Here is a 26,117-nt window from a genome sequence, read left to right on the forward strand (position 1 = left end):
TGTGAGATGATTTTTTTTTACTCTTTTAGTATTTTAGAGTTGTTTTCAGGTGAATACCCCTTCTTTGTTCCTGTTCTGCTCCATTCGCAAGGCTGACAGTTGAGTGGAACTGGTGTATGTTGTTCCTGGGGCAACGACACCAGTCCCACGGCTGTCAGTCTTGGGAGCAAAGCCAAGCAGCTTTATGGTCAAGGGAGCAATCAAACGACACCATTCTTGGTGTTTCTGTACAATTGGGACATTTCAGTCTCACCATGTGCATTATTATGTGGTTCCAAGAGTCCATTATGTTCTACCACACTGTGATATTCTGGGAAAGAGATGATCATAAAATAGGGGGGCGAGGGCTTCTTGGCAGCCTTCATGTTCCTTGCAGGCTGTATGCCAGTGTGTCTAGAGGGTGCTTCATTGGGCATGTTAATTGATGGATGAAATACCCAATTCATGTAGATGTGTGAATGTGTGGAAAGGGGTAAAGTGTTTTACAGTAGTCTTCTTTCAAATACATGTTTAGTATGTAAGATGATCTGATCAGTCTCAAGCAGTTAGAAGTGTATCATTGAATCTTCAAAGTTTTGGAAGACCTTATAGACTTAAGAAGTCATTATGACAACCTCTTTGAAGGACACAGCTCACCCTAGTAGACTGTGCTGTTTCAGGGTAGACCATAAGACTAAGGCAATGTCTGTGTTGACTGCATATTGGACTATTGCAGGGCCCCCCAAACTAAGGCCCGCGGGCCAGATACGGCCCTCCAAGGTCATTTACCCAGCCCTCACTCAGGGTCAACCTAAGTCTGAAACGACTTGAAAGTACACAACAACAACAACAACAACAATCCTATCTCATCAGCCAAAAGCAGGCCCACACTTCCCACTGAAATACTAATTATTAATTATTTTAATTATTGTATTGTTTTAAAGTGTTTTTTGCACTACAAATAAGATATGTGCAGTGTGCATAGGAATTCATTCATGTTTTTTTCGAATTATAATCTGGCCCTCCAACAGTTTTCCGTCTTTCCGTCTTTCAGAGTTCCATAGTTCTAATCCATTAATCATTTCCTAATCATCATCAAAGTTCTTTCTTCATCTGCCCGATTGTCTGAATGCCTGGTCCCAAATCCATATTTTCAGTTTTTTCCTGAAGGGAAGGAGCGATGTTGCAGATCTAATTTCCCCGGGGAGTGAATTCCACAGGTGAGGGGCCACCACCGAGAAGGCCCTGCTCCTCGTCTCCGCCAACCTCACGTGTGATAGAGGCAGGGTCGAGAGCAGGGCCTCCCTGGAAGATCTCTGGGGTGGGACGTAAAGGGAGATCCGTTCGGACAGATACACTGGGCTGGAACTGTATAGGGTTTTGTAAGTCAAAACCAGCACTTTGAATTGTGCTTGGAACTGGATCGGCAGCCAGTGGAGCTGACATAACGGGGGTGGTATGCTCCCTGTATGACGCCCCGGTGAGCAGTCTGGCTGCCTCCCGCTGGACTATTTGGAGTTTCCGAGCAGTCTTCAAAGGCAACCCCACGTAGAGTGCGTTGTAGTGATCTAATCGGTGTGGGAGATGTAACAAGTTAGGGAGATGTAACAAGAGCGTGGACCACCGTGGCCAGATCCGACTTCCCAAGGTACGGGCGCAGCTGGTGCACAAGTTTGAGGGACTGTGACCTGGCTCTCTGTTTAAAAAGTTTGAGAACTTCTGGACTATTGGTTAGTTCCAAGTACTGTACGCCATTATATTCCATCTTTTTGATTGGAAGCTTCCCCCCCAGTGTGGAAATCATCTTTGAGACAGATGGCAAGCTATTTTACCTCAGCAGACTGAAAGACAAAACCAAGGTCACAACAACATAAAAGAACTCTAATATGCTGATGATAACGTAGTCTGTGCACATTCAGAAGGAGACCTATAAGCCACTCTAAATGCCTTTGCAGAAGCATATTTATTTATTTATTTATTTACTTTGCTTATATACTGCTGTTCTCAGCCCAGGGGCGACTCAGCCTCTCATTGAACATTGAGAAAACCAAAGTGCTCTTCCAGCAGTCACCAGCCAAGCCTTCTGTAATGCCAGAATTTATTTATTTATTTATTTATTTATTTATTTCAAATATTTGTACCTTGCCTTTCTCAACCCCCGGGGAGGGGGGGGGTGGACTCAGGGTGGCTTCCAGCTGGCATGATTCGATGCCTACATAAGTACATAGCAATACCTAATAAAACCAATAATTGTATACAATTAAAACATTAAACCCATTCAATTCAACTATGCTAAAATATAACAGCCAAGTGGCCTTATCTAGCAGAGATTGAGATCGGAGACTCTATCAAGGTTGTCCATAATCCATTGCCATAGTAATTTGTCCTCATTGTCATTATCCTTGTCAGCATAGTCACTCAAAGGCCTGATCTCACACCCACGTTTTCAACTTTTTTCTGAAGGAGAGGAGAGATGTAGACGACCCAATTTCCCTATGGAGAAAATTCCACAGGCCCTGTCCCTCGTCCCCGCCAGGTGTGTTTGTGACGGAGGCGGGATGGAGAGCAGGGCCTCCCCAGAAGATCTTAAATTTCGAGGTGGAATGTAGAAGGAGATACATTCAGATAGGCACACCAGGCCAGAGCCGTATAGGCTTTTATAGGTCAGGACCAGCACTTTGAATTTGAATACAGCTTAATGTTGTAACATTAGAAAATGTTGACCATTTCTGCTCCCTTGGCAGCCACCACTCCACAAAAGTCAACATTGACACTGAAATACACCACCACCTGAGCTCTGCGAGTGCAGCATTTTTTCAAATGAAGGAGAGAGTGTTTGAGTATTGGGATATCCGTAGGGGAGATAAAAGGGCTTGTTTATAAAGCTACTATCCTCCCAACACTCCCAACTCCTCAACACAGAGAACTGGGAAGCTCTGATCTTCGAGCATTCTAATTGGAGGACAACTGTAACCAGCGGTGCTATGGAATTTGAAGAGACACAAATGGAGAGCGAAAGGGAGAAATGGGCCAAGAGGAAGGCATGTCAATCCAACCCTGACTGGAACTGTCTTCCACCTGGAAACCGATGCCCTCACTCTGGATGAACATGCGGATCAAGAATAGGGCTCTACAACCATCTACGTATCCACCGCCAAGACGCTATACTTGGAAGGCGAGGGATTGCCTATGTAAGTAAGTAAGTAAGTAAGTAAGTAATATCAAGTGTTGAGTGATGGGTCAACACTTATATGAACTCTGTTGATCCAATTGCAAAGGACAATCAATACAGAAGAGAATGCTTCGAGAACATGGTCATACAGCCCAGCAGGGCCATAGCCAGAAAATGTTTTTGGGAGGGCTTGAAATTTTCGGGGGGGGGGGGGGTTGAAAATTTCGTGGGGGAGGGGTTGAAACCTGCCTCCTAGCTCACGCTGAAGCCAAGAGCACAGCAGGGGGCAGAGCAGCCTTCAATAGCCTGCAGCTCCGCCCTTGTCAACCACCTCCACCAAGTCTGGCCTCCTTAATGAGAGAATTCAACATCCCCCGCCCCCAACTTGGTTGCTTCACTACTGTTCTGTCGCACGCTGGGCCTGTAAATAATTGTCTTTAGAACAGGATGTGCAACCTTTGCCCAGCAGGAAGCCAGGGGTCCTAAAGAGAAGTTCTCAGAGGTTTCCACCACAAACAGTCTTTAGATGGCTTGAGAAGTACCACAAAGTCTTTTATGAATGAACCATCAAACAGAAACTTCTCTTGTCTTCAGTAAAGTTAAGCAAATGATTCCAAGCTTTTAGGCAACTGATGAATTCCTAATCTTGCCCACGAAGGACAGGCAACTGTCTTCAATAAATTCTTCTTTAAAGGAAAATCCCAGGCTGACTGTAATCTAACCCTTACGGGTGTGAGCTCCGCTACCGGGTCGAACTGTGTCTCGAACGCCGAGTGGACCTACCAGCAAGGCAGTAGATGTTCTCCAGCTGGAGTTCTTTGGTCTTTAGGGCTGTTTTCCTGGAAATTCTTTGGAGACTCTTAAGACTATTCTCACCCGGAAAGTCTTAAGGGTTGAAGCTTTTGTACAGGGGAAGCTTGCACACATCCTATACATAAGCTTGCCTTGCTGAGACTAACAAAAAATGGCTCCCTTCCCTTCCCAATTGCCCTGAGCAAGGGGCGGGACCAAAACTTAACAATGATGGACAGGTGACTTGCCCTATGACTGCAACCAAAGAAGCCACTTATCTGCAGAGTCCCTGAAACCTAGGACAGCAAGCAAACATTTAATACGAAGCAAATAAAGTTGTAGCTCCTGGTACAGCCGTACCAGAACAACTACATCGGCTATTGCTGCAAGTAATGACAGTGTGAATAAATTGCCAATATTTGCTTGAGATAGTGCTTGCAGTTCTGGAGGGACTCTTGATTTTTTGCATCTCATAGACTTAGCATGGGGATTTGGTTAACCAGTTAAAATTCATGAGTAAACCAGGTTTTTTTTTTTAAAAAAATCTGAAACATTTCGGGGGGGGGGGGGGGGGTTGAACCCCTAACCCCCCCCCCCCCCCCCCTCGCTACAGGCCTGCAGCCCGGAAAACACACAACAACCCAGTGATTCTGACCATGAAAGCCTTTGACAAGATGATCAATACAAATTAGGCCCACGTGGAAAGGCTACATTTGTAGAATTAGGTCCATGTAAAAAGGTTACATTATGGGACCATGATCTGAATACACCTATTTCAGAAAAGGTCAAAAAAGCACAACTGTAATGTGCATGTGTGCGAGAGAGTCACCAACAAGATTCAGAGCAATGATACGTTATTTATCTGACTAAAATTAAGTTGCAGTCAGACTAAAGGTACATATACTGCCAAGAAGTGATGTCATGGCTGAAGTCATGGAGAGGAAATAGGACTTGATGACCTGCAAGATGCAAAGATACGAGAGTCAGAGCAAGAGACAAATATTGTTGACAAACGGAGTGTGATCCTCTTTCCATAGAGATCCAGATGCACCAGTCAAAGTCTCCAATCAATGTGAAAAATTTGCCATCTGGAAAAAATGGAATCATGTGCAATCATGTTGGAAAAAGTTGTTTGTGTTGTTCCGTCCGTCTCATCACATTGTTTTAGAAGATGTAAGAACCACAGAAAATAGTCAAAAATAATGTATTTTAAAATAAGCTTTTCTTTGAAAGGAACTCTTTGTCTCGCCAACGTGAATCAGCTCAAATGAAAGGCAACTGTACTTTCCTGCAAACAAGGAAGAACATGATGTGGTGTTAGGATGGGGGATACCATTTTGATGGAGTTTTCATGGAAACTCCTTTTGCCCTTTCAAATCAGTATGTCAACTTTGTCCCGCCACAACCATTTCCATTTCCAACATTTGTCCACCCCCTTGTATTCTGTGAGATATGCAAGCCCATTTCTTACTATTGGCTCTGCATCTTGTGGTGCCGGGACAGTCTAGGGTAACTCCCGTGCATGATGTTATTTCTAGCACCCACTTTTTGCTTGATAGTCGATCCAGGGTAAATCCCAGGTATTTTGGTGTGTTGCTGTGCTCCAGTGGGATTCCTTCCCAGGTAATCTTCAGAGCTTGAGATGCTTGTCTGTTCTTAAGATGAAAAGCACACATCTGCATTTTAGATGGATTAGGGATCAGCTGGTTTTCCCTGTAATCGGCAGTAAGACCACCTAAAGCTTCAACCATTTCAAAGCTCCCTGCTTGAGCGGTGATGGCATGATCGTCAGCATAGATGACACTCTCTGTTCCTTCTGGCAGTGGCTGATCATTTGTGTAAAAGTTAAACATTGATGAAGCAACAGGCTGTTCTTCTGTTTCCTCCATCTGCTTCTCTGATCCTGGTACTCAACAAAAAAGTTCCTGTTTTTTGAAGCAGTTGAAAAATACAATTTTTTTTGTGTGCAACTACCAGAATGAAAGTTGCCACGTACTGCAGAATAAATTATCCATCCATCAGCAAATGATGGACAGGGAAATTTAATATATTTCTGGCAAAATTCTTATAGAATATAAGAAAATCACAAGGACACACACTAAAAACAAAACAAAACAAAACAAAACCTTGACACATTCATCATGGAGTAGATGGTTTTTATTGACTGCATCAATGATCACTCTTGCTTTTTGCTTCTACCATAGATTCTCGTAGTGACAGCATATCACCAGACTCTGCTCATTTCAAACACTGGTGATCAAACCATCATGAAACCATAACCAGTTGTGACATATTTACTTACTGAATAGATTTCTACCGTGACCCGACGCCCCTTTTCCCTTTGCCGGCCTCCAAACCTGCCCGGTGGGAGGTGAGTCTCTCCCAACTGGTTCTCCTGCACGCTGCTTTTTCACTTTTCTAACAATGTACTCCTCATTTCTGGGATTTATGGTTTTTAACCACACTTGGCACACTGAACTCCCATGACCAACAGATAATACTGCAAGGGTTTGGTGCGCATTGACCTTTCCTTTCGGTATTGTAGTACACCTACATCCACACAGCACTGTGGACTCGACCAATGATGGATCTGGAGCACACTTGGCACGAATATGAAAACAGATGGAGTTCAGGGGAAATACACCTTAACATTTGGGAGTTGTAGTCGCTGGGATTCACTGCTCACCTAATCAAAGATAATTCTGAACCCCACAAACGACAGAATGGGGGCAAACTTCCCGCACACAACCCTCATGACCAACAGAAAAAACTTTTACCCATCCACTCCAACTCCTTTCACCAGGGCAAGATAACGCAATCACACTCCTCCTGACAAAGAGCCATCCAGCCATACATATGGATAGATGCATACATAGATAGAAAAATAGATTGATATGACTCACACACCCACAGATATACTCTCACTGATTTCAAAGGGACCCTTAAAGAAGGACAATGATATCTTGCATGTTCCAGGGTGGGCAAACCAGACAAACAATCAGCAATAAATACTATTTACCCACAAGCATTAACATATTACATAGATTACACACCCAACACTTTCTCATTACTTCATTTCCCAGATCAACTCAGTCAAACATATATACACACACATACAAAAACCACTGGATGAACACATACACAGAAAGGGAGAAGGAGAGAAGGAGGGAGAGAAAGAGGAAAAGAAGGTGGAATGGAGAGAAGGAAGGAAGGAAAGGTAGAGAAGGAAGGAAGGAGAGAAGGCAATAAAACGTGAAAAGAAGTAAGGAAAGAGAGAGAGAAGGAAGGAGAGAAGGAACGAAAGAGAGAGAGAGGGAAGGAAGGAAAGAGACAAGGAAGGATGGAACCAAAGAGCAAAGGGAGGGAGGAAAGAAACAGAGAAGGAAGAAAGAAGAAGGGAAAGAAGGAAAGAGGGAGGGAAGGAAGGAGAGAAAGAGGGAGGGAAGGTTGGCCACAGCAACGCGTGGCAGGTACAGCTAGTAGCTTTATAAACAAGCACCTTGGTATCTCTACGGATGTCCCGGTCCTCAAACACTCTCTGCTTCATTCGGAGCAGAGATTAATGCCCTCATTATTATAGACTTTCGCCAGACTGATGCCTGTTTGGCATCATCTTTTACTGCTACATTTCCTATGGTTATTGGATATAATAGGGAGGAATCTTGATCTCTTTTAGATTTGATCCTTGTTTCTGACACAAAATCAGAGCACTTGAATATTTGTATCCCAAGGAATGACTCTTTCTTCTTCCCCTCCTGCGCCTTGGCTTTGGTTTTCTTTGAATGGAAATTGAACAAGTAGCTCTAACCAAAATTGGAACACGTCTCTAATGCGAACAGATGTCTGTTTTCTTCTTCCATCTCAGTAAGAGGAAATCAAGGAAATGGCTGATGAAGTACTTTTCCAGAGAAAAGGAGGCTCGGTGTGGAAAATGAGGAATTAGTCTTCTAAAGTAAATTTCTAGGAAGGCTATGCTATGACTCCCCCTCCCACAAAAAATATACAGGGTTAGTCAAAATGCATAGGCCAATAAGCCATTCAATTGAATGGCTTATTGGCCTATACATTTTGACTAACCCTGTATATACACAAAGCCACCTCAGTATCAGAAAAAGAGTAAGTAGTCAAACTATGGTCAGTGTATGCTAAAAGAGGAATGTGATTGTTTGCATTACTAATATATACATATAATGATAATAATACTTTATTTAGATCCCGCCACCATCTCCCCAAAGGGACTAGAGGTGGCTTACATGAGGCCAAGCCCAGCAGTACAACAATGCAAATATACAACATAAGACTACAACAATCTATCTATCTATCTATCTATCTATCTATCTATCTATCTATCTATCTATCTATAAATGCTCTGTGCATAATGAGTACCTTAAAAATGAAAGAACCAATGAATGAAACCACACCAAATTTAGCAACAAAATGTCTCACAACACAAGGAGTGACCATCACGCAAAAAATTATGATTTTGTCATTTGGGAGTTGTAGTTTCTGGGATTTATAGTTCACCCACAATCAAAGAGCATTCTGAACTCCACCAAAGATGGAATTGAACCAAACTTGGCACACAGGACTCCCATGACCAACAGAAAACACTAGAAGGTTTTGGTGGACATTGACCTTGAGTTTTGGAGTTGTAGTTCACCTACATCGAGAGAGCACTGTGGACTCAAACAATGATGGATCTGGACCAAACTTGGCACAAGCACTCAATACGACCAAATATGAACACAGGTGGAGTTTGGGGGGAATAGACCTTGACATTTGGGAGCTATAGTCACTGGGATTTACAGTTCACCTACAATCAAAGAGCATTCTGAACCCCACAAACGACAGAATCGGGGCAAACCTCCCACAGAGAACCCTGGTGACCAACAGAAAATATTTAAGGCCATCCAATACAACTCCCTTCATCAGGGCAAGAAAATGTAATCAAAGTCCTCCTGACAGAGCCATCCAGCCATAGAGATAGATAGATGATAGATAGATAGATAGATAGATAGATAGATAGATAGATAGATAGATGATAGATATGATTCACACTCACACAGTTACAGTATCATAGATTTGAAAGGGACCCTTAAAGAAGGACAATGATATGTTGCATGTTCCAAAGTAGGCAAACCAGACAATCTCGACATCAACACTCACAAAGAAATAGCAAGAAATACTGTTTATCCACAAGCAGAAAGAAATTACATATATTAGAAACCAACACTTTCTCATTACTTTATTTCCCAGATCAACAGACTGGGCCACAGCAACGCCCAGTTTTTCATCCCCCTTTTTAGGCTGAAAAAGCTCCCCTCGGTTTATACTTGAGTCGAGATTATTTATTATTTTATTCTGTTATTAGTATTATTTTATTACCTTTATTATTTTACTCTATTTATTATTATTATTGCATTTATTATTCTTCTCTATTTATTATTATTATTTCATTTATTATTTTTCTCTATTTATTATTATTGCATTTATTATTTTTCTCTATTTATTATTATTATTCATCTTACATATATTATTTTACTCTCTTCATTATTATGGGAAGGATAGGTGAGCACATTTACATCGAAGAATGTGAGAATCATGGTTTAATCGGAGTTGGGCAGTCTTATCTTAAATTACAGTTTTATGTAAATACTAGCTGTACCCGCGTTGCTGTGGCCAACCTTCCCTCCCTCTTTCTCTCCTCCCTTCCCTCTTTCCTTCCTTTCCTCTTTTCCTTTCCCTATCTCTCATCTTTCTTCCATCTCTACCTGTTTCTTTCCTCCCTTTCTTTGCTCCTTGGTTCCTTCCTTCCTTCCTTCCCTATCTTTCATTCCTTCTCTCCTTCCTTCCCTCACTTTTTCCTTTCACTTTTTTATTTCCTTCTCTCCTTCCTTGCTTCTCTATCTTTCTTTCTTTCCTTCTTTCCCTCCCTCCTTCTCTCCTTCCTTCCTTCCCTCTTTCCCTCCTTCTCTCATTACTTCTTGACTGTCCCTTCCATTTAATATTGTGTTTATATCTTACATAGAAAGAAGGAAAGGAAGAAGGAAGGAGGAACATGAAGGAAGGAAAAAGGAAGGGAGGGAGGGAAGAAGGGAAGGAAGGAAAAGAAAGAAGGAGGGACAGGGAGGGTGGGAGGAGAAGGAAGGTAGGAGGAAGGAAGGAGGGAAAGAAAGGAGGGGATGAAGAAAGGAGGGAGGGAAGGAAATGAAGGGGAAGGAAATGAAGAAAGGGAAAGAAGGAGGAAAGGGAGGGAGGGAGGAAGGAAAAGAAGGAAAGGAAAAAGGAAGGAGGGACAGGAAGGAAGGGAAGGAGGGAAAGAAGGAAAGGAAGGAGAAGGAAAGAAGAAAAGGAAAGAAAGGAAAGGGAGGAAAGAATGGAAGGGAGGGAGAGAAGGAAGGTCCTTCATTCAAGCACCATGGACCTTCCTTGCCTCCTCCTCATCCTCCTCCCCTTCTTCCTTGCTTGGAGCACTCCGTTGCTGCTGCTGGCACTTTCCAACAGGGAAAGGAGGAGGAGACTGTTCTCCTGACATAGGAGGGGAAGAGGAGGGGCTGCATGCGGAAAGCCTCCACCTCCACTCCACTCGCTTGTGTGTGTGTGTGTGTGTGTGTGTGTGGCTGTGCACGTGCGCCTGGCTTTAATGGCCGGCTGTTTCCCTGTGAGGAGGAGGAGGAGGGGGCGTGGCCATAGGTCTCGGTAGACATGCAGTTTCTCCTTTGTGGACATGCAGTTTAGAAGTCCTTTCTGCTTTTGGTTTTCGTTGTTTTTTTGAGTGGAGAACATACATTGGGTTGTTAGGGACATAGTGTCCAAATTTGGTGTCAATTGCCCCAGTGGTTTCTGAGTTCTGTGAATAGCACAAATGAACATTACATTTTTATTTATATAGATCCGAAAGCATTTAACCTACTGAAGCCTCAATTAATGTAATTTTATTGGTATCTATTTTTATTTTGCATTTCCCACCCTAAGCTTATATTCAAGTCAATACATTTTCCCAGTTTATTGTGGTATTATATATTCGGGTCAGGAGTATATACGGTAAGTACTGCACAATTCAATAGGAAATAACACTTCCAAAACACTTCCAATTTTCGTTACATAGTGTTATTATCATATGCTCTTTCAATCTACGGTGGAAACTAACAGGTTTGGACTCTAAAAACACCCTGGCTGGTATTAAGTGAGGATCAAATAGAGGTTGATATTGTATTGTAATATATCGTAATGGTGGTTTCCTGCATTGGCAAGGCATTGGACAAGGTGGACTTGGGATGCCTTCCCGTCCAATGTACTGGCAATATATTGGATTAGAGGACTTGGGACACCTTCTCAATATGATTTTACAATCAGGCATTTGTGGATTTGAGCCAGGCTGCTCCTGGGAAGCTGCATTTTTCTCTCCAAGGTCAGAAAAGCAACAAATGCCAAGGAACGTTGCCTGTGCTGAACCTGTGTCCAGCTGTTAAAGTTATATAAGCTGTTAAGGCGTGGTAGTGGCAGGAGGAATCACATTGCAAGCAGGACAGGAAAAGAGGTCAAGTCTGAGGAGGATATTTGGCACGACCAGAAATGGAGACTTTTCAGTAGGCCACGCAATCCAATTTGTGCCAGGGTTCTTGAGGGAAGGCAAACAGTAGCTGGGGAGAGACTGAGTTCAAGGACCAATATAATCTAGAGGTTCCCATTCACTTAAATCTGTTCACAATTACTTACTTACTTAGGTGATCCCTCGTTGGCCGAGTAGGATCAGTGTACTGGTGGGTCCGTAGGTGACTGTGGAGCCCTATTCTTGATTTGCATCTTCTCCCGCAGTGAGGGCACTGGTTTCCAGGTGGAAGGCAGTCTCGGTCGGGGTTGGCTTAGCGCACCTACCTCTTGGCATGTTTCTCTCTTTCACCCTCCATTCGTGCCTCTTCAAATTCTGCAGCACTGCTGGTCACAGCTGACCTCCAGCTGGAGCGCTCAAGGGCCAGGGCTTCCCAGTTCTCAGTGTCTAATCCAGAGTTTTTAAGGTTGGTGTTGAGCCTGTCTTTAAATCTCTTTTCCTGTCCACCAACATTCCATTTTCAGTTCTTGAGTTCAGAGCAGAGCAACTGCTTTGGGAGACGGTAGTCGGGCATCCGGACAACATGGCCGGTCCAGCGGAGTTGATGGCAGAGGACCATTGCTTCAGTGTTGGTGGTCTTTGCTTCTTCCAGCATGCTGACATTTTTCCGCCTGTCTTCCCAAGAGATTTGCAGGATTTTCCAGAGGCAGCGCTGATGGAATCGTTCCAGGAGTTGCATGTGACGTCTGTAGACAGACTATGTCTCGCAGGCATATAGCAGGGTTGGGAGGACAATAGCTTTATAAACAAGCACCTTGGTATCCCTACGGATGTCCCGGTCCTCAAACACTCTCTGCTTCATTCAGAAAAACGCTGCACTCGCAGAGTGTTGTATTTCGGTGTCGATGTTGACTTTGGTGGAGAGGCACCAAGGTAGCAGAAATGGTCAACATTTTCTAATGTTACACCATTAAGCTGCATCTCTGGCATTGGAGAGGGATTGGCTTATGACTGCTGGAACAGCACTTTGGTTTTCTCGATGTTCAGTGACAGGCTGAGCTTCTCGTATGCTTCTGCGAAAGTGTTTAGAGTGGCTTGTAGATCTTCTGAATGCGCACAGATGACATTGTCATCAGCATACTGGAGTTCTATAACAGGTGTTGTTGTAACCTTGGTTTTGGCTTTCAGTCTGCTGAGGTTAAACAGCTTGCCATCTGTCTGATAGATGATTTCCACTCTGGTGGGAAGCTTCCCATCAACAAGATGAAGTATCATAGCAATGAAGATGGAGAATAAAGTTGCGGCAATAACACATCCCTGTTTGACACCTGATTCCACCTTAAATGGGTCACTTTGGGAGCCATTGCTGTTCAAGGTTCTTACCATGATGTCATTATGGAGGAGGCACTGGCCAATCCCTCTCCAATGCCAAAAATGCAGCTTAATGGTGTAACATTAGAAAATGTTGGCCATTTCTGCTACCTTGGAAGCCACCTCTCCACAGAAGTAAACATTGACACCAAAATACAACACTGCCTGAGCCCTACGAGTGCAGCATTTTTCCAAATGAAGCAGAGAGTGTTTGAGGATCGGGATACCGGTATGGATACCAAGGTGCTTGTTTACAAAGCTACTGTCCTCCTGACCCTGTTATATGCCTGCAAAACATGGACTGTCTATAGACATCACACTCAACTTCTGGAATGATTCCATCAGCATTGTCTCTGAAAAATCTTGCAAATCTCTTGGGAAGACAGGTGGACAAATGTCAGCGTGTTGGAAGAAGCAAAGACCACCAGCATTGAACTGATGCTCATACAGCATCAACACTGCTGGACTGGCCATGTTGTCTGAATGCCCGACCACCATCTCCCAAAGTAGTTGCTCTATTCCGAACTGAAGAACGGAAAACAGAATGTTGGTGGACAAGAGAAGAGATTGAAAGATGGGTGTGCTGGTACGGATGTACCAGGAGCTCCAACTTTATTTTCTTTCTGTTATCTGTTTTGCAGTCATTGGACAGATCTCCTGTACATCTTAATTAAGCTTTGGTTCCACCCCTTGTTCTGGGCTCTGGGTGGGAAAGGAGCCATTTTTTTGGGTAGTCTCACACAAGGTAGCTAAGCTATAGGACGTAGACCAGCTCGTCCCGTAGAAAAGCTTCCTTTCTCAAGAGCATCCAGGGGAATTAACCATCCAGGGAAAAAGGAGAATCCAGGGGAATTAACCATCCAGGAGAAAGGTCCGAAAGGCTCTGACTGAGAGCTCAAAGCCTCTCAGCCTCACAGAAATCAGAGGGAAAGCAGCCCTGAAGTTTCAAAGAATTCTGAGGGAGGACAGCATTACAGACCCACGGAACTCCAGCTGAAATATCTTCAAACCTCGGCTGGTAGGTCTACTTGATACCCAGACACATTTGGAGTCGGTAGTAGGTCCCACACCGATTAAGCATAGATAGAAAGCAGCCTGGGAGAGGTTAAAAAGGGTTTTTCCTACAGAGAAAGTTAATCAAAGTCAGGTACCAGTCCACTGAGGACTAGACTAAGAAAGCCTTGAAGTGTTGTTTGAACCATTGAAGATTTGTTGTTTGTTCCATAATAAAGACTTTGTTGCATCATTAAAGACTCTAAATACCATCACTTCAGAAAAATCCCTGAGAACCTCTCTTTGAGGCCCCCTGGCTTCCCGCTAGGCTTAAAGTATACGTCCTATAGAAAAGTAGAGCTGTTACAGGCCCAGCGCACGACAGAACAATGGGCTTAAAGCCAACCTCAAAAACTGTGGTATAGACACTGAGAACTGGGAATCCCTGGCCGTTGAGTGCTTTAACTGGAGGTCTGCTGTGAGCAACAGTGCTGTGGAATTCAAGGAGGCATGAATGGAGAGCAAAAAGGAAGAAACGTGCCAAGAGGAAGGTGCATCAAACCAGCCCTGACCAGGACCGTCTTCCATCTGGAAACCGATGTCCTCACTGTGGAAGAAATGTGGGTCAAGAATAGGGCTCCACGGTCACCTATGTATCCACAGACATTACATATGGAAGGCCATCATACTCGGTCAACAAAGGATCTCCTATTACACTATGTAAAAAGATTTTTGTTCCTGGGATATGAATGTCATTTCCTAAATGGTTCTTTCATAGAAACTAGGCCTGGGTAACAACGGAAAAATTTGTTTCTAAAATCGATTCTTTTTGGGGGTTTTTTTGCATTTCGTTATTTAAAATAATTACAAAATTTTCCTTTTAAAAAGTTCGATATTTACGAAATTTCGTAAATGTGAAAAAAATTACAAAACATTAACGAATCGATTCGTTAATGGCGGACGCGACCGCGAAATACGCTAAAAAACCTCCAAAACCTTCTGAAGCTTCCCTCTCCCTCTGTTGTTGACTGTTGGTGTGATATTATAATTTTTTTTCACTAATTAAACAAAAAACAACCATAAAACTTGCCCCAGACATGCGGAAATAATAACGAAACGACCTCAAAACAATAACGAAATGAATACAATAACGAAATACGAAGCATTTACAAAACGTATTTAAAAATTCGTTTTTTAAAAAAATTGCTCCAGAATGGTTCGTTATTATTTTGTAATTAAAAAAATTAACGAATTATTAACGAATTACGAATTAATGAAACGAAACCGCCCAGCCCTAATAGAAACACCATTTCTATGAAACGGCAAAAACTTTGTCTTTGCAGGACGTCCTACAGAACATTTTGCTCAAGTCTTTGAATGAATATCTCTTCACCAATTCATCATAGTTTGTGGTAGTCATAAAAACAAGGTTTCTGGAGTAGAACAACTACTTTGAAAGGTAATACCACACAATTAAACAGGAAATAGCACTTTCAAACCAGGATCAGAATGTTTTCCAAATGTTGCTACATACTGTTATAATCATGTACACTCCTGTCTTTTTAATAGAACTTGGACTCACGACTGCTGATGAATTCAAACGAATGCAACATATTTGAAACTGCAAATCAATATGTAAATATGCTATTGTTAGCAACACTAAAAAGATCTTCCCTATGCTGGAAATCTGTGGGTCTGGCAGGCTCTTTATCGGGTGGGGCAGCAAAAGAGGGCATGGGTTTCCTTTTGTGGCTTGTGGTCCAAAACCTCTGTCTTCAGCAAAGGGAGAGAGGGGAAAATCCCTGCTCAACTTCTTTCTTCGGCCCACTCACACAAGAAAAGAGTTCCCACATGCTTGGCTGTCTTCCTCTTCCCCTTCTTTCAAAGGATCAACGTTTTCAAAACTCATAACTCCTCACTTTAGGGAAGAGTTGTCCCAAGGCGATGTATCTACACTGTAGATGTGATGCAGTTTGATGCCACTTTAATTGCAATGGTTCAATGCTACAGAATCATGGGAAGTGTTGTTTTACAAGATCTTTCACTTTCTCTGCCAAAGAATGCTGGTTCCTCACCAAATTATCTATTTTTGTAAAAATTAGACATCTGCTGTTAATATAAGTTTCATGTTCTGCGTGCCACTCCTCATAATGACAGCCTCGTTACTCTACAATTTAGTTGGGAAATGAAATAAAATACAAGAACAGAAGTTTTCTTAGTTAAGTGACTTCAATCACCCCAAAGAGTTGATTTCATTCGACATCCACTGTGTGACACTGTGATGCATGGAACATGATGTTTGGTTTGAATGGAATTGCATGAAAAGTGTATGAATGGGGTCTAATTGGGATGAAGACACAATTCTAAAAAGATTAAAGACTGGAAAAATACAAGTAGGAGGTGAAGAATTTATGGACTGTAATTAAAAGTTGCTGAATTGCTGGCATTAATGGTGAACTATTGACACTATTGACTTATTGATCTTTTGGGGAAAAACAATGTGTTTACATTATCAGAGACGATGGATCTTTAAGTTAAGGAAATGTTTACAAGGTTCCTTATATTATGAAGGAAGTCAACACAAGGCTCCTTATGTTTATCAACACCAATCAAGGACAGTCAACATCTGCCAGACAACTTTGGAACGACATCAGCAAGAAATATTGCTATATAAGAGACCTTATTACAATCCAAAAATTGTGGCAGACCAGAGGAGTCTGGTCCACTCGCCATGCTCTGCTCCATGGGAAGGAGAGATAATAATAATAATAATAATAATAAGAAGAAGAAGAAGAAGAAGAAGAAGAAGAAGAAGAAGAAAAGAGTGCAATTTTGGAGTCATGGTACTTTGACAGGGAGTCAGTTTCTGCGGTAAGGAAAACAGAGACTGATCCTTGGCATTGTTCTTAGGGAAAAAGGACGCCTTTTGGCATTTTGGAAGCTTTGGCATTTTGGAAGTTTTGGAGTTGTATGTTGGCAGGCTACAGGTGAAGCAGGGTCTGGCCTAAGCAGGTGCTTCTCCAAGAAGGGAGAAAGGATATGGTAATATTTGGATGCATGAGGATGAATGGATATGAGTAATGTGAATCCTGAGTAAAAATGTAGTTCCCCTTTGTTTGTTCGCCAATGTAACTGTAAGCTGTTTGTGGATTCAATGTAGTTACATAGAATCTATATGCCTATATGTCTGTTGTTCTGTAAAAGTTCTGATACCCTTTGTCTTACTGGAAAATTGCAATAAAACCAATGCTGTAAAGTTATTGAACAACACCTTCAGGATACATTGGACTACAAGCATCATCATCCACAGTCAGTGTGTGATGAACTATGGGGTCGCTAGTCCAAAACAACTAGCATAGGTTGATTGGAGAGGACAGATGGAGTTTGATGAGTCCAGCACCTCCTTGCCTTCTTTTTTACCAAGTGAATTTGGGAACTGGGAGAAGAATACTGGGAAAAGAACTGAATTGATTGATTCCATAAACACGTGTATTATTACAACGAGCTGCCCCCTGCCACGCCTTGCTGTGGCCCACTCTGGTGTTCATGGGAGATCTGTGTGGGAAGTTTGGCCCAATTCCATCGTTGGTGGGGTTCAGAATGCTCTGTGATTGTAGGTGAACTATAAATCCCAGCAACGACAACTCCCAAATGTCAATATTCTATTTTCCCCAAGCTTCACCAGTGTTCACATTTGGGCATATTGAGTTTGCCAAAATGTGTAGAGTTTGGTCCAGATCCATCATTGTTAGAGTTCACAGTGCTCTCTGGATGTAGGTGAACTACAACTCTAAAACCAAAGGACACTGCCCACCAAACCCTTCCAGTATTTTCTGTTGGTCATGGGAGAACTGTGTGCCAAGTTTGGTTCAATTCAATCATTGGTGGGGTTTAAAATGTTCTTTGATTGTAGGTGAACTATAAATCCCAGCAACTACAACTCCCAAATGACAAAAACAATTTTTTTGAGTGAAGGACATACATTGGGTTGTTAGGTTTCTTGTGTCCAAATTTGATGTCAATTCGTCCAATGGTTTTTGAGTTCTGTTAATCCCACAAATGAACATTACATTTTTCTTTATATAAGAGTTTCTTCTTCCTATTTAGTCACAAAGGGATGTACCTGCAGGTAGGATTTGAGCAGTGGTTCTCAACCTTCCTAAAGCCATGACCCTTAATACAATTCCTCATGTTGTGGTGACCCCCAACTATAAAATTATTTTTGTTGCAACTTCATAACTATAATTTTGCTACTGTTATGAATCATAATGTAAATATCTGATATGCAGGATGTATTTTCATTCGCTGGACCAAATTGGGCACAAATACCTGATACGCCCCAATTTGAATACCTGTTTGGGGGAGGGGGGATGGATTTTGTCATTTGGGAGTTGCAGTTGCTGGGATTTATAGTTCACTTACAATCAAAGAGCATTCTGAACTCCACCAACGATGGAACTGAACCAAACTTGGCACACCGGACTCCCATGACCAACAGAAAATACTGGAAGTGACCAAGGAAAGGCGAAGGCAGCTAAAGTAGTTCTAGCTGTGAATGATTTTCAATCCCTCAGTTGCATCTGTGCCAGAAATTGGGGGACTGAAGGAAAAATTCATAAGAAGGGAGAAATCTTCCTTGTGGAGACAATTCCTTCATTCTTCCCAGGCCCTTACAGCTACGCCCTTGTAGTGATGCCCTAAATTTCCAAGGGTTATTTCCATGGACAATCCAAACTGTCTCACATGGAATCAATCACCGATGTTTGCTGCCAGGATAAACAGACACACTAGAAGCTGGGACAAGGGGCTGCCCAGCTCTGGCAGTAAGACGTTTACAAGTTTCCAGGGATGAAATGCATTCAGATATTGTCTTTTTTATATACACAGAACAGCCTTGAGTGCTTGGTTTGAAGGTGGGAGTTTCCTTTTCCATCCCCACCTTCCTTACTGGTTGGCTGATAGTGCTGGATGGACTGAATGGATCTGAATTTAATGTTGAACCAATTATTTTCATAACTTTAAAGTAGACAATTAAGACATTGAAATAGTTAAAGGTTTTGTTGACTTGCAGAGGCCATCAAGTTGAACGGAGTTGCACAGGATTTACGTAACATGGGGAGATATCAAGTAGTAGTAGATGAACAATATGGAGACCAGATGTTGGAACACAAACCAATCGTCAAAATCTGAAGATTAATCCAGACTTGGGGCCAAATTTAGTTGATGTGCTTCCACTTGCTTTCGTGTTTGACGGGTTTTCATACCGGGAGGGCCCTTACCGTTACAGGCTCCCAACGTACCGAAGGTACCAAAGGAAATGGAGGAAATCAAAGAAACGAATTCTGCACACGTCTACTACAGACTATATAACAACATTTGAAAAAAGTTCCTGGTTTGAAAGTGTTGTTTCCTATTTAATTTTGCGGTCCTTACTTTGAAAGTAGTTGTTCTACTCCAGAAACTTTGTTTTTTTTGTGACTGCCACAAACTCTGTTGAATTGGTTGAGACTTGATGAGATATTCATTGAAAAGTCAGAGCAATATGTGATGGAGGATAGCCTACCGAAACAAAGTTATTGCAATTTAATAAACTTTTTCCATATTTTGCTGATAGAACCAACTAGGAAATGACATGCATAACCCATGAAAAAAAATTGTGTTACATACTGTAATTTAGCAGAATGAGGATGTGCTTTATTTATTTATCATGTCATCAGCAACCAGACATTTGTATTACATTTTTAACAAAAACAAGCAAATAAACAGACAAAACACAGAATTTGCAAACTTGGTAGTTGATTAAATGTCCTTTGACCAGTATCTGGCCACTTGGAGTGCCTCCGGTGTTGCCGCAAGAAGGTCCTCCATTGTGCATGTGACGGGGCTCAGGTTACATTGTAGTAGGTGGTCAGTGGTTTGCTCTTCTCCGCACTCGCATGTCGTGGATTCCACTTTGGAGCCCCATTTCTTAAGGTTGGCTCTGCAGCTCGTGGTGCCAGAGCAGTCTGTTCAGCGCCTTCCAAGTCACCCAGTCTTCTGTATGTCCAGGGGGGAGTCTCTCATTTGGTATCAGCCATTGGTTGAGGTGCTGGGTTTGAGCCTGCCACTTTTGGACTCTCGCTTGCTGGGGTGTTCCAGCGAGTGTCTCTGTAGATCTTAGAAAACTATTTCTTGATTTAAGTCATTGACGTGCTGACTGATACCCAAACAAGGGATGGGCTGGAGATGTCACTGATGTGATGATGTGGATGGCAATAGACTTTCCTTCTTATTTATTTATTTGTTTATTTGTTTACTATATTTATATGCCACCTCTCTCAGCCCGCAGGCGACTCAGAGAGGTTTACAGTCAGCATCAAAGACATAAAATATGATTATAACAGTTAATTTAAATATAAAACCAAATAAAACAATATCAATAAAAATGTATCAATTTGAGTCTCCTTGTTAAAAGTATTATCCAATAGCGTTGTCCAGTAATTCCATTTTCTTCCCCTATGTCTGTTATATTGCATCTGCAAATGCTTGCTCAAAAAGCCAAGTCTTGACTTTTTTTCAGAATGTTAAAAGGGAAGGGGCCAACCTATTATCCCTAGGGAAGGCGTTCCATATCCGAGGGGCCACCACTGAGAAGGCCCTGTCTCTCATCCCCGCCAAACGTACTTGCGACGAAGGCGGGCTCGAGAGCAAGGCCTCCCCAGACGATCTTAAAGACCTGGAGGGTTCATAAGAGGAGATGCATTCGGACAGGTAAGTTGGGTGAGAACCATTTAGGGCTTTATAGGCTTTGAATTGTGAATTGAAATAGCAGACTGGCGGCCAGTGGAGCTGGCGCAGCAGGGGAGTTGTGTGCTCCCTGAGTGCCACTTCTGTTAGCAATCTGACTGCCGTCCATTGGACCATTTGAAGCTTCCAGAAGTCTTCAAAGGCAACCCCATTTAAAGTGCATTGCAGTAGTCTATATGGGATGTAACCAGAGCGTGGACTACCGTGGCCAAGTCAGATTTCCCAAGGTATGGGCACAGCTGGCACACAAGTTTTAACTGTGCAAATGCTTCTCCGATCACTGCCGAAACCTGAGCTTCCAGGCTTAACGATGAGTCCAACTCTTCCTAGAGTTGGAAGAGACCACAAGCACCATCCATTCCAACCTCCTGCCATCTTCTCCTATCTACATTTATATGGAACTGTGAGACGTGTATCCATCTATATGGAAAACCTCAATTGCAGAGGAATGGTGGTCACTCATGAATAAGACTATTCACCAACTCCTTTCATTGGAGTACTTTTAATTTTGAAAGGGTAGTTAAACATAGCTTTGCTAACCACAGCACCAGATTTTCAGCCAAAGGAACTGCTGAGGGAAGGCAAGAGGAATGAGAATTTCCTGCCGAATCTCTGTAGACTAGCCAGACGCCTAACCATTGTTGGAGTGAGGGTTGGACCATACAACCATTCATGTTTAGATAAGGTTCAACATTTTGTCTCTCTTTAAAATCCAAATTAAACTTGTAAGCCAGACCTGTAGATAGATGGAGAGAGAAAATGTTGACATTGAACAAATATTTAGTTTGTGTTTTGCAAAACTATGATTAGGTGTTTACTCTACTGCTTCACTTTACCCCTCTTTGAAAAGGAAGTGTAGGCGATTGATTCTCCATCCACTTTCCTTTCTAAATCAAAATGCAAATCGATGCAACCATCTTCTACATAACTTTTTTTTCAAAAATTTACTTATTCCTCCCAAATGCATATCTGGCCTGCTATCTGGGAGCCTATATTGTACATACTGTAATTCCAAATTTGCTTGGGAAACATGAGTTCTGTAGTTCTGGATGGACTTCCCACAGGCTCCCCTTCCATATCCTTCATTAAGGCCTATATTTTTTAAAAGCATCCGATTTACTACTCTTAAGTTTCTGGATCCTTTCCCTTCTGTTTGTAGAGGACTGGGTTTGATGCTTCTTAAAGCTGTTCTACTCTAGAGGAGAGGCAGCAGTGTGCGCTTTCTCTCTCAACACCAGCAGCACGCTATGCAGCTTTTCAAGGCATTTTAAGGAGGCCCAGGGAAGGAAGAGTAATGATCTAGAGCTCAAGTCAAGCTATCCTTCCTGGACTACCTTAAAAATCCCCTCTGTTTTCTCTATTGCCTGAAATCTCCTTTCTGCTTTGGGCTTTGCTTCCTTAAAGCTGTTTCTACTTTCTACTCTAGAGGAGAGGTAGGCTTATGTGCTGGTATGACTGTACCAGGAGCTTCAGCTTCATTTTCTTTCTATTGAGTGTTTGCATATATTCTAAGGTTCCATGCATTTTGCAGTAAGGTGGTTTCCCTTAGTTTGCAATTATAGGGCCAATGACCTGTCTATCATTGTTAAGTTTTGGTTCCGCCCTTTTTTCCAGGACTCTGGGAGGGAAAGGGAACCATTTTTAGTTTAGTCTTATAGTGGAAAGCTTAGCTACAGGACGTGGATTAGCTCCATCTGTAGACAAGCTTCGTTTCTCACAGCATCCAGGGGAAACAGCTCCACATCTTTCATGGAAAAGATCCAAAAGAACTCCAGCTGGAGAATCTACAAAGCCTTGGCTGGTAGGTCTACTCGGGTAACCAGAAGCAATTGGAGCCGGGAGTAGAGCCCACACCAGCAAGCATAGAAAGTAGATTGCCTGGGAGGGGTTAAAAGGGGTTTTCCTCTTAAAACAGTGGTTCTCAACCTGTGGGTCCCCAGGTGTTTTGGCCTACAACTCCCAGAAATCACCGCTGCCACCAATGTAAACAGGACTAATGACCGTTTCGCCGTTGGCAGGGGGGAAAACCTTTCTATCCCACTGCTGCCACCAATGTAAGGGAGATTAAAGGACCGAGGTGTCCCTTAACACATGCATGACAGGACTTTTAGTGAAGGAACAACTAAAGATATTAGAGACCGATGAATCTGGTAGATTTTCGCCGTCACCACCTCAATTGTATTGTTTGAGGAAACAATAGGTGTGAATGTGCTTTAGGTAATATGCTCCCAAGCTTCTGGTTCTTCTTTATTAGTTCCTTTACTTGCTGACTGGACTGTAAAGAGGTTTTTAGACTGACTTGGTTTCACTGAACTTGACAGACTGAGGCAGACACCAGTTAAAGATAAACTAGGAATAGGTTTATTGAACTTCAAGAATATGTCAACTCATAAAAATGAGTGGTACACACGCGTAATTCAGTTAATGAGGCTTAGGCTTATTAGATATGAGACTTCCACAAAAGGTGTAGCTTTAACTTGAAGTGAGTTCCCTTCTCCACACTATTCAACTCTTTGAAACAGTGTGTTCCTGAGATCAGTCCCCCCGACTGTCTCACAGAGTAATCAGACTTTCTCCAATCTACTCTTTAGTGCAATAAGCTCTCTTGTACTTTTTATTAATACAAGTGGACAAGTCTTCTTTACTGACCCTCCAAGTACAGTAATACTGAAGCCCTTGTCCCTTCCTTATTCCCTAACTGCTTGGCTCACTCAAAAGCTTCCTTCTCCCTGTCTAAATCATACTCTGCTAAAATCCTCCTTCTCTCTGTTCAGGTTCAGCTTCAGGTTCCCATCTACAATAGCTTTGCTGTCGATGGAGACGAGCTTGATGTTCTCCCTCTCGAGGAACTCGAGGGTCACAGAGACGTTCTCCAGCTGCATCTGGCGGAAGGTGGGCCGGGCGTTGTACTCATATCTTCTTCTGGCTCAGCACCTCCAGAAATATTTCCTGAAGGAGAGGAAGGAAAGGAGAAAAAGAAGAGAGAAGCATGAAAGCCCCCCAATGCACGTGTGTGCACTCCATCCACTCTCCCCCAGGTCCCCAACTCCCAGTCAGTCCCACTAAATAAAAAAAATCGGGAAAATAAAGGAAAATACAAAAAAATTAACTGTGGTGCCAAATAGGGGAGGAAGAGCTGAGATGAACTCCGGCTTGGTTTCATTGCGGGTGGGTTTTCATACCCTTACCGTTATGAGCTATGAAGGTACTGAAGGTATCCGAATCTGTACACAAGTCTACTGAAATGTGAGTTAGGACTTAAACTGGTTCCATGGACTGACTCCAGTGGAAGTACAAATAAACTATTATTACATATTTTAGTCTATATTCTATGGTTTTCCAGTAAATCGCCTTGAGTCCTCATTTTGTTTGGAAAGGAATGATAGAAGCAGAAGGAAATTGGCTGTTCAGAGTTGATGACGACGTTCTTCTGCCTTGCCTTGTGATCAATGTATGAATCAAATAAAATGAAACCAATCTTATAGTGGACCATCACATTTCCAGATATTGAATATGTGAAGAATGCTCTAACGGGATGTGAGAGAAGGACTCTTGACATTCTCCCTGTTTCATTGTCATTTGTGGCTATGTACATTAAGGTAGGCAAAGAGTTACAGCAATGAGGCTGCACTATCTAGCTGTTATGCTCGCCCCTGTTTTTTTCTTTGTTGACCTTCTGGGCCATCAGTTTTAATTAGCACATTCCAGATATCCACAATTGATTGGAATGGTTGTGACCTAGAACAAATAATCTACTTTAACAAAGTACTAATTCCACTTTAGAAGATGGAGATTCTCTCCTTCCCCTCGTACATCAGGGGGTGCAATGCCAGCTACTTGTAGAGTTTATCCACAGGTGTAGGTTTAAGACATCCTGTGATTATTCTGCATGTTTCATTCAATGCTGTGTTCACCTGCTTTGCATGGGCAGACCTATGCCAAACAGGGCAGGCATACTTGGCAGTTGAGTAAGACAAGGCCAGGGCTGATGTTCTTACTAATTTTGGGTCTGCACCCCATATGTTGCCAGTAAGTTTTCACGGGATATTATTCTGTGCAGCTACTTTGTGCTCGGTGTTCAAGCATTGTTTCCTATATGTTAGTGTTCGATCTAAGGTGACACCGAGTATTTAGGATGGAAACAATGTTCAAGCTCCTGACCTTCCCAGGCGACTTTCAATTTCCTGTTGGCTTCACGGTTACGTAGGTGGAAAGCACACACTTGTGTCTTGGCAGGGTTAGGCTAGTAGTTGCTGTACATTATGTAAACTGCCAGCATTGGGTTTGAGGTGAGCCCAGGTTATTCTATTCCTGTAGGTAAGCCATAAAACAGATATTACTCCAGAAACAGTGGATTCCCCATGTCCGTTTACAAAAACAGACGAAACAAAATGCTCCCACTCTCCCTAAGGTAATTATCATGACTGGTATGTATCAGATATACATTGTCCTGACGTGTAGACATATAGTCCCATGGCTCTTTGTGTCCGGTTTTGAAAAGAAATCTATTCTTCTTCCTCTACTGTTTGCAGACATCAAAGCATTTTAAAAGTATTTAAATGTCTGGATGTGTTCACCCCAAGCTGGGAGAAGAAACCATTAAAACCACTTTGTTAGGTCTAGTGTTTATCAGTTTCCTTGGTAATGGCAGGGCCATATTACTGGGGGAAGAGACCATCACACGGAAAAGATTTATTAAGCTGAAAAGTGACTTCAGCTGTTCTTGGCTTGAGGTTGGATCACATCAACAACGTTCTCCCAAAATTTGCAATAGTAGGAGTGGTTTCTTTCTTCAATGGGGGACAGGTGAGACAAGAAATGGAGACCAACTGCATGGTTGATTGGACCTCTCAGTGGCCTTCAGTACCATAGACCACGGTATCCTTCTGGAACCCCTCACAGGAATTGGGCTTGGAGGGGTTTGCAGTGCCTCTGGTTCTTCCTGGAGGGCTGCTCTCAGAAGATGTTGTTGGGGGATACCTGCTTGGCCCCATAGCGTTTGTCCTGTGGGGTCCTGCAGGGTTCGGTATTATCCCCCATGTTGTTTAACATGAAGCCACTGGGAGAGTTCATCCAAAGTTTTGGAGTTCAGTGTCATCTGTATGCACCAACTGCCGCTCTGGGCGAGAGTGAAGAGAGAGAGGGCCAGGGGACAGTTCCATCTTGTCTCTTGCATATATCATCAGTTGGGTACTACTCCCCCCCCCCTGCACCAACTGCCGCTCTGGACGAGAGTGAAGAGAGAGAGGGCCAGGGGACAGTTCCATCTTGTCTCCTGAATATGTCATCAGTTGGGTACTACTCACTCCAGCACCAACTGCCGCTCTGGGCGAGAGTGAAGAGAGAGAGGGCCAGGGGACAGTTCCATCTTGTCTCCTGCATATGTCATCAGTTGGGTACTACTCACTCCAGCACCAACTGCCGCTCTGGGCGAGAGTGAAGAGAGAGAGGGCCAGGGGACAGTTCCATCTT

Source organism: Anolis sagrei, chromosome 11 (assembly GCF_037176765.1).
Source record: "Anolis sagrei isolate rAnoSag1 chromosome 11, rAnoSag1.mat, whole genome shotgun sequence".
Classification (NCBI taxonomy): domain Eukaryota; kingdom Metazoa; phylum Chordata; class Lepidosauria; order Squamata; family Dactyloidae; genus Anolis; species Anolis sagrei.